Genomic DNA, 15,217 nt, shown 5'->3' on the forward strand with positions numbered 1-15,217 from the left:
TGTAAGTATTAATGATAACGTTCTTCAGGTGGTTGTGAAGATCACTGACATTCATCAAGACTGGGAAGTAGCGGCATTCAATCAATATGTCGTCAATTTGATTGATGGTGGTCCCATCTAGAGAGGCTCATCTATCTTTGTGGACTGCTTTCCGCGCAAAACCAGGTATTTCCAAGAACCACTTTGTGCGATACTGCTAACTTAATAATTTGCGGACCGTTATCGTTGGTGTTATTATTTAAGCCATAGGAGCCAACGTGTCGTCCGAATATGAATTCTGTCCGTACTTGATTGATCTCCAGGTTTCATTTGGATATCATACTGGGACAGACTCTGAGGGTGCGCTCTAATACCTCGTAGAAGGTGTCAATCTCCGACTCAGCAATTTCCTCTATAAGGGCGTGAACGTTAATGAGGCTTATATGCCCTGGATGACACCGCAAGTCTTAAATTTGTATCTTGGGTGCCTGCCCAAGAATGGGGGTTCCTTGGACTACAACTTCGAAGGCATGTTGCTCTCCAACTGGTCCGGTCCGCCATTAAGTGGATGGTGGACTTAGGAATCCCTCAATTCCGAAACAAATTTTTTTTTACTGTAAGATCAGCCCTACATTGGGACAAGTTATCGACTAGCTGCTGGGCGGTATTCGGTCTGTACACGGAGCGCACGTTCCTTGAGAAAATGGGCAAATCGTTAAACCGATTTTGTTGCCGGGTCCTTCGGTGTAAAATCCATCCAGTTCGAACATCTTTCGTTGCCCCGTAACTTCGATTTCCTATGTATAGTTGTCAGTCCAACCAACTGTAAAATACTGTAAACTTATCCACATTAGCATTGCCTACTATGTAATATTTTCTCTAAAATACTGTAAACTTATCCACATTATCTCATTGCCTACTATGTAATATTTTCTCTAAAATACTGTAAACTTATCCACATTATCTCATTGCCTACTATGTAATATTTTCTCTAAAATACTGTAAATTCATATGTACCGGCCGACTAAGTATAGGTAAAAATTGTATAAAATAGGAAATATGAATTAAAAATACGTAGTTCGTTGGAACTATCGAACACAAGCCTAACGTGTTTTATTCTGTGGAGTCCTGGCAATTTGCTGCTCCCAAAATTTACACTGCTTGACTAGATCATTGTGGAGTTCAGGCAATTGCTGCTCCCATAGCTGGTTAGTCTGGAGTTTTGGCATTTAGCTGCTCCGACTAACCATAATCTAATTTACAAAGAAAGAAGAGTAAGGTATTGCCAAGTGGACTGGCAACAACCACATAAGGTGGCACATCACACAACACCTCAATAAACTATTATCCCGGGTGGATGTTTTTTGCGTTTCAGTTGCTATTGGAAAAACAATTTTGTCACACAGTAGGTGAATTATCAAATTGTTCTTCAGTAACTCAAAATTTTTTCGACACTACTGCAAATACAATTACTTCGTCGATTCCTTGTATCTGCTTTAAATACGTAGTATGGGGATTGGTTTCGTAATACTTTTCTATATGGTATATGGTCGAATTCCAGATACTACAAACGTTCCCGTAAAGCTTTGCTCTTTACAGACTTGATGCTTTGTATTGTGGATGAGTTTGCTGGATAATGTATAATTTATATTGATTACATAAACTGAGCAGTTGTGAGAGTTATTTTTGGATATAGCATGCTGTATCCTGCCCCTTATGATCCATATACGGTTACTTAGTTTTTCACTTAGTCTGTATAAGCCTCCTCTACTCTATTCTCTACTTTACGTTATCTACTCTCTATCTCAATGAAAACAGAAACCGATTTGGAAAACTTCTGTATCTAAGTTACAAAGTTCGACTCCACTTTAGCTTCATGTCAGTCAGTAAATCGTTTTTCCTGAAGGTGTCTTCGTCTACGGTCGAGAACTCCAGATATGAGCTTTAATTTGGATGGTGGTCATAACTTTTCTACCTTAACATTCCGATACATGTTGATCTTTATTTTGTTCTAAATCATCATCATCATCATTATCAACGGCGCAACAACCGGTATCCGGTTTAGGCCTGCCTTAATAAGGAACTCCAGACATCCCGGTTTTGCGTCGAGGTGCACCAATTCGATATCACTAAAAGTTGTCTAGCGTCCTGACCTACGACATCGTTCCATGTCAGGCAGGGTTTGCCTCGTCTTCTTTTTTTACCATAGATATTGTCCTTATAGACTTTCCGCACTGGATCATCCTCATCCATACGGATTAAGTGACCCGTCCACCATAATCTATTGAGCCGGATTTTATCCACAACGTGACGGTCATGGTATCGCTCATAGGTTCGTCATTATATAGGCTACGGAATCGTCCAAGGTCAAAAATTCTTCTGAGGATTCTTCTCTCGAACGCGGCCAAGTCTCCGAGGAATACATGAAGACTGGCGAGATCATTGCCTTGTACAGTAAGAGCTTTGACTCTATGGTGAGACGTTTCGATCGAACGAGTTTTTGTAGCTTTGTAGGCTCTGTTGGCTGCCAACGGCCGTGCGCGGATTTCATCATCGTAGCTGTTATCGGTTGTGATTTTCGATCCCAGATAGGAGAAATTATCAACGGTCTCAAAGTTGTAATATCCTATCTTTATTCTTCCCGTTTGACCAGTGCGGTTTGATGTTGTTGGTTGGTTGGTTTTTGGTACTGACGTTGCCTTGTCCTAAATAGTCAACTAAAAGTATGCCTTTATAGTCCCAGAAGATAGTTATGTTTATGTTTTTTTATTGTCCTTTATTACGCAGACGTAATTCTGGTGCTACCCCACATTTGGCTGCCCAGATTTCATCGTTCGTTTGTGGAGATTTCCCAAATTTAGATCCCAAATATGTTCAACGTCTTTCAATGTTCATGCTGCTATTTGACGTTTCGAGAGCTCGAAGACCGATATTTGGGCTTTGTCAAAGATTATAACCCATCATTGCACTTTTGGTACTTCAATGGTAAGCGAACCGCAGGTGGCAATAATTTCACCGAGGAAGAAATTTCTTCAAGGAGATATACCTCAAGCGTAGAAATGGTCAGCCTACTCAAAGGCAAAATTATTACCAGTGTTGGTTAAGTAGATGTTTTTCTAGGACATATGCCTTCCTACCTTCCGTGGTCGGGATGAATACAAATAACTGCTACATTGAATCCATCTGGACGCGTATAATCTTCGATTTCGGTGAGATTTCTATATTTCGTTTTATACGAGTTTGAGTTGGAATAATGGGGACCAGAAGAGTACTTAGTAGAAATCCTTTAGCAGTGTGAGCACCACTTGTTCCCTTCATCAGTGCTAACCAGTAGGAACAAGTGGTTCCCGAAATATCGGTATTTGCAAAATAAAATCCTCCACTAGCGAATAGAAGAAAACAAGTTTTATTATTTCAAATCCTTTAGCAGGTATCTTTTTGGGATCTTTTGATCTAAAGCCAATTGCTGATTAGCAAAAATTAAAATGCAAATAGATTGCTTGTTTGATTAATTTGACTTGAGTTTAGTCCCTAAGTGAGACGGATTGAAAGTGATGTTTGGTGTTGAATGTACTGTATATTTGTTCTGTTGGCTGATAATTACTCATAAGAATATTTGGCGTAAGTTGCCTCGATTTCTAGAAGTGCGTAGCTCTCTCTTGTTCGTCACATTTACTGTTGCAGCAAGAACAAGCAACACTCATTCGGTCTGATTTTGAAGTTCCATTTCATTGTGGTTAACTTTTTATACTATACTCTTAATATCTTTCAATGTGGGAAGGATAACGCGCACCTCGTCATGTATTAGCTCAACATATACCTACCCTGAAAACAACTAACTATATACCCGTGACGGCACCACAGGAAAATATCATCGTCCGAAGATCGAATGAAGATCAAAAGAATCGAAGCCAAGATAATTTATGAGAAGTCGACTTATATTTGTTTTATGTTAAGTACATTTCACCGTTTCAGATGAAGTTTCAGTTGCAGCCACAATATTTGGGTACATAAACAAACAACAAGCGGCCACAAATAACCAGTGAACTACTTCAAAGAGATTTCAATCATTACCAGAATCCATCGTGATCGCGATCTTCTGCGTTGTCCATAAATATAAATCTTGGATCCGCGATCAGAATGAAAGAATGAACGAGCAAAGGAACGGGCATGATCAGTGTAATCAGGCAATCTTTTGAGAAAGACAAACCAATCAGATTACTTATAGCCCATTTTCTGTTTGCTAAGAGTTAAACGGTTTCCCCCCATTAACTAAACCCCATGACATCTTTTCAACTAAATAGCTAGTCATTATCGATTATCAAGCTGTTCTATCATTCACACAGAGTGCTTAGATCTAGTCTCCATATGGGTATCTCTGATATATCGTCGATCATTTAGTTGTCACTCAATCAAACTAATTAAAGCAAATGTTTGGAGAATTGAAAAATGTATCGTTATATCGTAAAGCAGATATTTGGTTAATATTACTCCCATTAGTATTCACACTTTCAATAATTGGACCGCAACTCATTTGTTAAGTGATTCCAGCTAGGAAAAAATATGAGATAATTCCATATTACGGGCATGCCAATGGTCCTGATATCGCTGCGAACTTAGCTTTTGTGGAGGCCATTCTTCAACCAATCAAGGCAGGGTTGAATGGAATCCTCATCGGTCTGGCATACCGCCATTTTCGCCGATCAAGAAAATCAACGTGTTTATCAGAATCACGTATCTTATCCAACCGAAGAGCCGCGGAAGATTCGATCGATCAATACGGCTATAATTTCCCGGGAAGAGTTTAGCGAAGAGGTCAGTGTTCAGAGACGCGAATCTCAGACTCCCATGTTGCCGATCGTGTATGGGTACAATGTATTCCTCATGTCTGTCGATAATTGCCGGTTATATCCTCGCAATTGCTGGTTTTGAGCTACATAGTCCTTTGATTGGTTTTCGTTTCTTCACAACAACATAATTATGTAGTACAAGAATGCAATCTTGTTTGCCTGTAAGAGATTACCGCATATCAAAATTACCACGTTGGAGAACGCATACAAGGACTGAAGATCAGACGCGAACTGGACGAGCGATCTGAGAAGTGGGCGTTTTTGATCTCATCTTGGCGTTTTGTAGCAAATAAATCAAATAGCAATGGATTTTTGAAAGGAAATTATATATTGGTGAAATTATACATTTAGATCGATTGTAATTGTAATATTAAATAACAGAGCAGCGGAAATTGTTGGATATTCTATTTTTGGAATTCAATCTTATAATTACGTATCTTTTTTTTTTTTTTTTTTTTTTTTAAAATATAATTACGTATCCGTTCTGAATGAGTTGATGAGATCGAAACTGGTGGTTGAACAGGAAAATGATGAGTTTTGAAATTAAGTAACATCTATTGCTAATTATCCACAGAAGCTCAAATTATGTGTTGCTCGCTAGATGAATGAGATTTCAGTAACGTCTAGTTTACTCTATCTTCCACAGACCAGCCATATGTTGACTAATTAATACAAGCTTTGTAATTGTATACATATATCACTTGCATTCGAAGTGAGTGAGTGAATGGCTGACTTGGCCTACGACTGTTTAGTCAGAAAATAGAGGCTGACTAAACAGCCGTAGGCCAAGTCAGCCTCTATTTTCTGTCGTAGTACCTTATTTTGTAATTATTAATAATATAACCTTCCTTAATTTCCAATTAATGTTAGATTCTTGTATTCGTATGTTCTATACCTGGACACCGATTTGGGGAAGGATCTTGACTGTTTTTTAAGATTGCTTTTACTTTAGCTTAGGGTGTCCCGTTCACGATGGTAAACATTTTAATATATAGCACCACTTGTTTGAGGAAAATTGTCCCATGTAATGGTCACTCTATCTCTTACCGTTACAGAGTTATAGTGTTCTTCACAAATATTATCAAAAAGCTTGACCTCCCCAACAAAATCATAATTTCCCAGTGCCCCAATCATTTAATTTTGAATTTGACACCACTTTCGGAAACTACATAAATTTTCTTATAAATGAATATTTTTCCGATTGCAAAGGTCACCGTCACTCCGAAGATATAACTGTTCAAACTTTAAAGGAAGTCGGTTTTTCATCTAAATTTCAAAGCGCAGTGTTGTAACGATATTTTAAAGGCCGGCAAAGTTGACAAATGCTGTCTTATTATGTTAACTTTCGAAGGACATATAAAAATGATGTGCATAATTATGGGTCATTTATGAATATTACGCAAACGGAAACGTTAGTGTCGTGAAATGTAGATGGTATTGCCTGTCTGGTGCAATCTCCAATTATGTCTCGCTTACCTTTCTGATGCAAAATAAGGGGGGGGGGGGGGGTTGAGGCTTTCTCAGGATAGATTTCAAGTAGTATTGTGACTATTACGTACCGCACTTACGATATTTGTAACTGATACTTCAAACAACCCGAGCTCCGCCCCCATTACGTATCATTTAAGACTATAAATTGCAGTTTATGGTAAATCATAACTAATTAACTTTTAGACAGAAAACTGTAGAAAAGTTCAGAAATAATTTCACTTTTAGAATACACCTATTAATTTACGTAAATTGTAAGGCCCAAAAGGTTCAAATGAAATTATAGAAAAGACTTTACGAAGATCGGTCAAAAGGTAGTATAGGTCTCAGGATGGAAACACGGATTGGTACTCACAATGGAGTACAGCACTTGGGAAGCGCTTGCTAAACGAATACCGACGGCTCTACTATCAAACCGTTTATCCACTTCAAAAGACAGTAAAAGATAGAGGCGAATTCCATACGTTTAAAAAACTATGAAAAGGCTATACTCATTGTTAATCCAAATTGGGGTTTAGTATAAGGCTGAAAATTATACTCGAAAAAAATACTCGGTCAGGAAGCCACGAAATAAGGCTTGGATTGAATAGAACACACTACGGCAAGCTCGGCAAAGAAAAAGAATAAAAAATTATTTCATGGAATATGCACTTCGTGTACCGAATGGGAGCTGCTAAGCAGTTTGCTGACACCCTGTCCAAAATCCTGATGAAAGGCAACTATACCAAATATAATCCTTATCGCTATGTTATGTATTTAGAGTAGATTTCCTAATTATCCAAAAAATGAAGTCTGCCTTTACGGCTTTTAAAGTATATGCAAACGGCTATGCACAATGTACAAGCAAGGCATTTCAAAATATCAGCCTCATAAGCAATCATGTACTTACAGAGGAAACTAGAGTTTGGAGAAAGATACATCCTACGAGGCAACAGTACGAACTCTCCAAGTTCGTCCAGATATGACCTAAAAATCATACTTGAAGCCAAGCTGGAAGCACCACGCTGTCATCCACAGTTTGCATGAATGTACCAACAACCACCGACTATGGATTATTATAATTAGCAATATTAGACGAAATGGTTGTCTTTGCCGAAAAGGATCCACAAATACAAGTGGATCTCTCTACACTTTCAACTAAATCGACCACGTGTTAATGGAACACCATCACTTTTGAACTTTGTTGAATGATGGAATATATATGGGGGGGGGGGGCAAAATGGATTTTCGGATAACTCAACCTTATAGCTGCCAGATACCCGGAGGTGAATCATCAATAGCTGACCTTCGGAAGATTGTTATCATTGGTACTGCGATAAAAACCTTTGGTTCAAGTTGCAAAGAAGAGTCCGACGACGAAACAACGGAACAGAAGAGTACTGCATATTAGAAAGTATATTTCAAAGAACGTAGGCACACGCAGTAACCTATTGCGAAGCAGTTTCACGAGCTCGGTAAGTACAGGGAGTAACGCAAGCAGTTGTTTTATCAACAAGGCAAGTTTTATCAACAAACTTACAGGATGTAATCATATGCACCTCAATACTTATCCTATCAAGACAGAGAAGGGAGATTTGATTTCAGAGCGTATATCATATTAGAGCGGTTGAGTATTGAGTGATGAACTTCTCAACAACCAGAATATTGTCTAGTTTGAGGTGCCATAAAATAAAGATAAATGTTGCCACCAATCATGAAAGAAATGGTCCATACAGTCCATAGGCTTAAGAACCACAAGTCGCCAGGAGCCGATAACATTGCAGCAAAAGACATTACATAAGGAGGTGACCAGTTAAACCAACTTATCAGGTTATGCGCAACGAGACACTATCTGTCTTAAACGAATCGGAGGCCGAAACTCGGTACTTTAGGTATAAAAGATTTGTCAAAGACTATTAACATACACCCTGAGATAATAATCATTCAGGAAATTGACGCAAGCAACCATTCACAATCTCGGACGTATTAAATATTTATAAAAAACCTTCCTGCTCGCAGCATACAATCCTTTGTAAAGCATTCCATAGATACCAAAACAAAATAGCAGCCTAAGGTGAAATGATCCGCAAAACGCTTAACAATAGTAGTATCACCAACGGCGCAACAACTGCCATTCGCTCTAGCCTTGCTTTAGTTCGGAAATCTCTCCGATTTTGTGCCGATCGTTTATAAAATTCGACGTTATATAGACTAGGGAATTGTCCATTCTCATGTAGGACACCAAAAATTCTTCGAAGGACTCTTATCTCAAACGCGATTAACAGTTCGAAATTTTTCTTGGCAGGAGCCTAGGTTTTCGAGGAATATATGAAGATCGGCAAGATTGTCTTGAACAGCAAGAGTTTTGACCCTATGGTAAGATGTTTCGAACGGAACAGTTTTTGTTGTCTGTCAACAGTCATACGCGAATTGCATTATCATAACTGTTATCGGTTGCAATTTCCAACGGCTTCAAAGTTCTATTTTCCAATCTTTATTGCTTTCAATTGAAAAGTGTTACTTGATGTTGTTGTTTCTTGCGCTTTTAGTCCTAACTGTGCCGCCATATACTTCGTTTTTGGGACTATGCGACCTAGTAAACTACCGGAGAATATCTTGTAGACGGTACTCAGCTGCGTGATAGTTCTGCCCTGCAATATTGCATGATATCCACCTATTTATGTATGGATCAGACAATGGCAAATTCTATCGATGTCTGGCCACTTGTGATTCCAAACCAATAAATTGCATGGACTGTTTCTTCAACGGTTGGTGGTGACAGAATTTGTCCTTCGTCTTCAGTTGGTGGGACCTCCAACTCGCCGATATTTTGATTGTTGAGCAGTTCATCAAAATACTCAACACGGCGCTCTAATATGCTCATGGGACCGTAAATCATCAAGGTGTATATGACATTATCCTGCTGACTTGTTGGTAGAATTTGCGTCCCTCGTGCGGCTGCTCCCTTTACTTCTTGGCTTTACGAACTAGTTGGTTTCCCCAGGTTTCCCATACTGCTCGACGTAGGTCATGACAGGTCTCCGCATGTGCCCGTGTTCTTTGATATTAGTGAATTGCCCGGCAATGACAATTTTTCCGTTCCGTTCTTAGATTAGAATTATCGTTGAATCGACCGTTCCGATTTTTTTGCAATTTCGGCCAAATATGTTTGCAAACGTATCAATGATAACGTTCTTCAGGTGGCTGCGAAGAGTATTTGTCGATGCTTCACCTCCGAGACCTCTATAAGTTGCGGTTATTGCCGTATATATTTTTTCCCCTTATTGGTGTTACAATGGACTTTGTTATGAGCTGCAGTTTTTACTATCACATGATTATCAGACGGGATTCAAAGGGATGTTAGTATTAAAGCTCGGAGTACCATGTCACCAAGCTAATGACCTGAATCTACGTTGGCTCTCGCATACATTCTGATATTCATTAAGGCTGAGAGGTTGTGTCGTCCAATCAACACATAGTCAAAAATTGGCCCCGTCTGGGATTTGTGGATTTCTTTCCGCGTAAACTAGGTACATCCCGTCATCATTCCTTATGACACTGTGAAAGTCGTAGTAGAATAATCCATTGCCATTGGTAGTTTTATGCAAGATATACTAGGAGCCGACTGGGTATCGGTTAGCTGTTGAGTAGTTTTTGGTCTGTGCAAGGGTGAACGTTTCATGAGGAAATGCGTAAATCATTTTTCCGCTTTCGCTGCTTGATTCGTCGTTGTAGAATTAATCCACTCCGAAATGCAATACTTTTGGACAATCAAAAGAATGGCACCTAAAATCTTCTCTGACAATCAGGTGAGAAGTAATACTGAAGCCATTCACAACATAGTTTCCTTAATACCTATAATGGAAAAATAATAATAATAATAATCGTTGGCGCAACAATCCATATTGGATCAGGGCCTTAAAGTGTGTTAGAGCACTTCATTCAAGACCGTAACGGTACACTAGGAGGCAATGTGGTCAGTATTGCGCTCGCCCGAGATTATTACCCTGATTTCACTCAGGTACTCATTCACAGCTGAGTCGACTGGTATCCGACGTCAAATCATGAAACAAATTCCACTGCCACCAGTGAGATTTGAACCGCGACCTTCCGTACGACAGCCTTGCGCTCTAACCACTCAGCTATCCGGACACTGGAATGGAAAAATGGTTGCCGCAATAACCGTAGTCAACAAAGGTCGCGGAGGTGAAGCATCGACAAATGATCGTCACCTCCACAGAAGAGCGTTATCCTTGATTCGGCCAAACATACTTGGCCCCAGTCGCAAGAAAAGTTGGAATGCCTAGTTCACAGTTGAATGTAAGCTAGCAACCGAACGGAAGAATGCCGCATACCGAGAAATGTTGCATTCCTGAAGAACACGGCACACGCAAAGACTTATCATGAACTCCGTCCAGTGGAAAACCGACTTTACAGACGGAAAAAGAAAGCCTGGGAGAACCAATAAGCCCTTTCAACTCAAAAAAAAAAAAAAAACAGGGAGCAACCGCACCAAGTTTTACTAATAAGTCAGCATGATGAAGCCTTATACACTTCGATGCTCAGAGGGAAATCTGATTTCCGACTGAATGGGCATATTGGAGCGATGGGTTGAATATTTTGATGAACTGCTTAACAACCGGAATATCGGCGAGTTGGAGGTCACGCCAATTTAAGACGACGGACAGACAATGCCACCATCAAGTTTAGAAGAAACAGTCCGTGCAATTCATCGGCTTAAAAATCAAGTCACCAGGAGCCAATGGAATTACAGCCGAACTGGTTAAATGTGGAGTCGAACAACTACACCAAGCGGTTCATCAACTTATTCTCAAGATGTGGGACAGAGTAGTAATGCCTCGCGTTTGGTAATGAGGCATTATTTGTCCCATACATAAAAAGGGAGATATAACACAGTGCAACAATTATAGAGGTTTCACGTTGCTAATCTGATCCATAAGAAATTTTCCGCTATCTTGTTAGGTCGGATAGCCATACCCCTTGAACATCATTGGTCCCTACGAAAGGAGCATCACTCCAGGAAAATCAGCAAAAGATCATCATTTGTTCTTTGCGGCTAGCGATGGAAAGACTATTGGAATATGGGCATCAGTTGCATCACCTATTCATCAACTTTAAGGCCGTCTCTAACAGCATAGCACTATCTACTGGCCTATGCTAACATTATGGATAACATGAGAAGAAAAAGCTGGGACGTATAAACTGCTTTCATCGAGCAGGCGGAACGAGGTCTTGGGTTCCACATCATCGTCAACGACAAAAGAAATAATAAATAACATCAAGTCGCACTGGTGAAACGAGAAAAATAAAGATAGGAGACTATAGCTTTGACACCATTGATAATTTCTCCTATCTAGGATCGAAAAGCACAATCGGTAGGTAATAGCTTTGCTGATAAAATCTGCTCCCAGTTATTGAGACTATGTCAGCTTACAAGAACTGTTCCCCTCGAAACGTCTCACCATAAGGTCAAAGCTCTTACTATACAAGCCAATTATCATGACTAATCTCGGAAACCTGGGCTTTAGCAAGAAAAACTCTTCTGCCGTGTTCGAGAGAAGAATCTCTGAAGAATTTTTGGCCCCCTACATGAGAATGGACGATTCCGTAGCCGTAAAAATCTATAAGCGATATCATAACCGTCTGGTTGTGGATAAAAGCCGACTGAATAGGTTCTGATGGGCGGGTCACTTAATTCGTATGGAAGAGGATGATGAAGCCCGCAAAGTCTACAAAGGCAATATCTATGGTAGAAAGAGAAGAAGAGGCAGATGCTACCTTAGATGGACCGATGGTGCAGGCCAGGACGCTAAAAAATTTTTAGGGATATCGAATTGGTGGACCTCGGCGGATGCCGGTTGTTGCACCGTTGATGATGACGATGGAAAGAGTGACAACCTTCATTGCATCGGAATAGTCAATACTTTACCATGTAAAATAGAATGAACCATGGTTTCATTCATCGGGACTGTTTCCTTCAATAGTGAAACTTGTCAGAATTTGAGAGTGGAAGTAAAAGTTGAGCTCTGAGAAAAATAGTTTAGAAGTTTCGGCATAGTGGGTGCTATATAAAGTCGAGTGGCAGATGATGTCAGCAAAGATGAAACAGGCCAACAAACTAGTAAAATGTCTAAAGAGGTAACACATATCGAGGAACGTTCAGCACAAGAGAGTAAGAGTAGATTTAGAGTGTGGTGGCGGGTGGGATAGTCCGCACGACGGAATTTCTTTTCAAAGTAGAGGCATCGGGTGGAATTTCGTTGGACTTTTCCGATGGCAAAACAATCACAGTTGTGGGAAAGGGACCAGATCACGGAGCAATACTCAAGATGTATGAGTGAATTTAGAATTGTTAAGGAAGAATGGACCAAATCAAATTTAGAGAGGGTATGCAGTATAAAGCCAAACATTTTGGAAGCGCAATTGAAGAAATGCATGCAATTTCTCTGGAAGCGGAGCTTATTGTTGAAAGTTAGATCATGGATGAAGCTCGGATATGCGATTAAGAGTGGCTAAGTTTGACTGAAGGGACACACAGTCTTCAGAAAAAGCAATGGATGAAAAAAGCTTAAGCTTAAAGCAAACAAAGAACCGCGAAGAGAGTGAGAAGGTGTTTGATGAAAAATTGTAATGGAACCAAATTTTAACCATGCGGAACACCAGAAGGGGGGGGGCCGGGGAGGGGGGGGGGGTATCGGAATATGCAACCATCAAAAGTAGCACTGCAGCAATGGTTAAAGAGGTAGGAGGCGGGTCATGTGACAGGAGAATATAAAGAGAGGGGCCGTTTACTGAATGTGAAGGAATTCATAGACTACATGTACTCACCAAATTTCGTGACAATAGCCTTAGCCGTTCCCGAATAAATCGGATGTGGCTGGAGTGTCGATTCTAGTAAGGTTTTGTTTTACACAAAACATTGAGTTCACTGTCATCTTTCATTGCGGAAATTGCTTGGGATGATCTTTTCGTTGCTTGGTTAAGAATGTCACCAACGACTTTTCTTGCAGCTGACGTCAGTGTATTTGAAGAGAAGTCTTCAGACTCTCTCTTCATAGATAACACTGAGTTCGCCATCTCTTGGTGTTTTTGCAAACTTTTAATTGTTGTGCTAAGGTAGTGTATGTCTGATATGGTGGTGAAATCGTTGCTTGGCAAACCGGGAATTTGGGGCGAAAACGATGTCGAAAATATTTGTGACATAGCTGATCTGCTTCAGGGCATTACAGGATCCATGTTGGCGTTGAGCCCAGAACTGTAGATGCTGCTGTTTTACATCGCGTTCCATATTGGAACGAAGGGGAAAACCGGTTGCACAATGTTCATTTCTATTCCATAACGATGATATTTTTGCCGCAGCTGGCTGCATGGAAGTGTGCCAGAAAAAACAGTAAAGAAATAACCAATCAACGTATCGGCCAAAGTGTGAATCTTTATGTCGCAAAAATGATTGTATTTAAGCGGCATAGGGAAATACTTGAGGTAACTCCTTCGTTGGTGCTTGCCTTGGGTAAGTAGTCGGTTGATCTGGCCTCTTGTCGGCTTCTGACTATTTCGATTGTTTTTTGTGAAGCCTTAACATTAAGTCGTGACACGCTTTGCTTGCCCACACTGGGTGACAGTGGTGAAGTCCCCAATGTAAAGGCTTATTAATTGTAATTATTTAGTAATGACATTTTTGTTTTCAAGGAAATAATTCTACATTGAAAAACTTTGAGAAACGACAACTCATTCTCTACCATGGTATTTCTTACAAAGGTAATCATTTACCTTAAATAGGAATTGGAGTGGATGGGGTCACTCTCGGACTATAGGAGGTATAATCACTCTTCTTTCAGTGTCCAATTGTACGGATGGTGCAGAGTCATCCCCTAAACCCCATAGATGCATTTAATAGAATGAGTAAAAGAAACGAGTGTAATAAAGGATTTGGTTTTTAAATTCTCCCAGGCGCGGAATAAGGTGGACTGATAACCATAAAAAACCAACAAAATGCAACGATTTGGTGAAGAAGCCAAACAAACAACAAGAAAATAAAAGTAACAATTGGTGCAACCGGTATTGCTTAGTGTATTACCAAACCGATAGGATTGAAGAAACCAGTGCATAAGAGCTTGAAAAACTTCAAAACCGAAACTCCTAACCGCTTTCCATACAAAGTAGTTGGGCAGATAGCAGTACAGTTAGTTGAACTTTAACACTGGTATTTTAAAAAGGGTAGTTGAGACCAATTGAATAACAACAATTATAATACAACACCGGTCATGTCCCAGAAAAGACACAGTTAATAAAACCACTAGCAAACAAATGAACCATTTAATTCAAAAGGGAGAAGTACACTCTGCCAGCATATCGCATGTCCAAACAGAACAGAAAAGGAGAGCAGTCACCACGACCGCTACTTAGCGGCACTATTTTAGGGGGAAATTCAGTAGATAAGCTTAACGCTGTATATGAGGGAGCGAAAAAATTAAATAATTTAACTTATCCAGATTGGCAAACATTGAACGATCACTTTAGGCGCACTCAGTTTAAGAGAGAACAAAAGTTGAGCGAAATTAAAGACTCCATCCAGAAATTTAGAGACCACTTATTGCACAAATCCCTCTTCTTACCTACTTACTGCTTGTCTATGTGTCATTCACAGACACTTTTCTCAGAAACGCCAAGCTAGGTACAAATAAGCTTATATAAGAAATATACAAAACCTTTCATAAGCGCTGAGTTTCCGGCGTTTTACTTCTATTTTTCATCATCATCATCATCATCAACGGCGCAACAACCGGTATCCGGTCTAGGCCTGCCTTAATAAGGAAATCCAGACATCCCGATTTTGCGCCGAGGTCCACCAATTCGATATCCCTAAAAGCTGTCTGGCGTCCTGGCCTACGCCATCGCTC

The sequence above is a fragment of the Hermetia illucens genome, chromosome 3, assembly GCF_905115235.1.
Source record: "Hermetia illucens chromosome 3, iHerIll2.2.curated.20191125, whole genome shotgun sequence".
Lineage (NCBI taxonomy): Eukaryota > Metazoa > Arthropoda > Insecta > Diptera > Stratiomyidae > Hermetia > Hermetia illucens.